This window comes from Somniosus microcephalus, chromosome 4 (genome assembly GCF_052327205.1).
Source record: "Somniosus microcephalus isolate GS21.2 chromosome 4, FLI_Smic_1.0, whole genome shotgun sequence".
Classification (NCBI taxonomy): Eukaryota; Metazoa; Chordata; class Chondrichthyes; order Squaliformes; family Somniosidae; genus Somniosus; species Somniosus microcephalus.
In genome coordinates, this window is record NC_140990.1 from 45082027 (window position 1) to 45082399 (window position 373).

The window sequence follows — 373 nt, forward strand, 5'->3', positions numbered from 1 at the left end:
GTGAAAGAGGAGTTGGGGTGAGGGGTTTTGAGAGTAGGACTGAAAGAGGAGTTGGGGTGAGGGGGGTTGGTGAGTCGGGGTGAAAGAGGAGTTGGGGTGAGGTGGTTGGATATTAGGGGTGAAAGAGGAGTTGGGATGACGGGGTTTGGAGAGTAGGGGTAAAAGAGGAGTTGGGATGAGGGGGGTTGGAGAGTAGGGGTGAAAGAGGAGTTGGGGTTAGGTGAGTTGGAGAGTAGCGGTGAAAGAGGAGTTGGGGTCAGGGGGGTTGGAGAGCAGGGGTGAAAGAGGAGTTGGGATGAGGAGGGTTCGAGAGTAGGGGTGAAGGAGGAGTTGGGGTGAGGGGGTTTGGACAGCAGGGGTGAAAGAGGAGTTG